Raw genomic sequence first — 281 nt, 5'->3', positions numbered from 1 at the left:
CTGGGAGTTGGGGAGGCTGGGGCCACCTTGCAGGCCAGGCTGCATCACGGCCCAGCCCCTCTCTGGAGCAGCCCTCTGCCCATTTCTGCAGACACAGCCCCTCACACCTCACCACCCCTGGTGTCCCTCCTTGGGCTGGTTCTGCCTGCACCGCAGCCCGCCTGGCTGATAGACGGACCAAGGGCACCACCTGGTGGCCAGACCAGGAAGCTGCACCCGGCCACTTTGGAGGTTTACAAAAATCATACAACAGCAGAGGGCAGCAGAGAGCCCTGAGGACG

The sequence above is a fragment of the Myotis brandtii genome, unplaced genomic scaffold (assembly GCF_000412655.1).
Source record: "Myotis brandtii unplaced genomic scaffold, ASM41265v1 scaffold988, whole genome shotgun sequence".
Taxonomy (NCBI): Eukaryota; Metazoa; Chordata; class Mammalia; order Chiroptera; family Vespertilionidae; genus Myotis; species Myotis brandtii.
This window is presented reverse-complemented; position numbering follows the sequence as displayed.